This window comes from Poecilia latipinna, unplaced genomic scaffold, assembly GCF_001443285.1.
Source record: "Poecilia latipinna isolate Pla-1442-1.1 unplaced genomic scaffold, P_latipinna-1.0 Scaffold87, whole genome shotgun sequence".
Classification (NCBI taxonomy): domain Eukaryota; kingdom Metazoa; phylum Chordata; class Actinopteri; order Cyprinodontiformes; family Poeciliidae; genus Poecilia; species Poecilia latipinna.
This window is the reverse complement of record NW_015112703.1, coordinates 460,915-461,598: the sequence shown is the minus strand read 5'-3', so window position 1 is coordinate 461,598 and position 684 is coordinate 460,915.

Genomic DNA, 684 nt, shown 5'->3' with positions numbered 1-684 from the left:
TGGAACAAGTCAGCGTTGGGGCGGGGCTAATTACCGGACCCCTAACGAATCACCAGGCCCCTGACGTTTATCGCCTGCGCTACCAGAAACTGTTGAGCGAGGGGCGGGGAGGTTGGTCTGCGTTTTTTGGTTGATCTTTACCCAGGAAACACATCGGCTAAACCGTGAGTGAAACGGTCACTGGGACTGACTAGTATATATTCCATTGAGGGAAAGTAACTTTAACATTAAATAGACCTTTCTCAACAGGCGGTAGACTTTCTCAGTCTATAATCAGATATAATCTGACATTGATTCAACATTGATTCAGCATTGATCAGTCGTTGATCAGACATTAGCATTTCATTCCTTAGATTTCAACCACAAAACAATATTGACTCAATGACACAGTTTCAGCATTGGTTACTTGGCTGGAGGTGGATGGTTGTTTGATGGTTGAAATCTAATGAATGAAATGCTAATGTCTGATCAACGACTGATCAATGCTGAATCAATGTCAGATTATATCTGATTATAGACTGAGAAAGTCTACCGCCTGTTGAGAAAGGTCTATTTAATGTTAAAGTTACTTTCCCTCAATGGAATATATACTAGTCAGTCCCAGTGACCGTTTCACTCACGGTTTAGCCGATGTGTTTCCTGGGTAAAGATCAACCAAAAAACGCAGACCAACCTCCCCGCCCC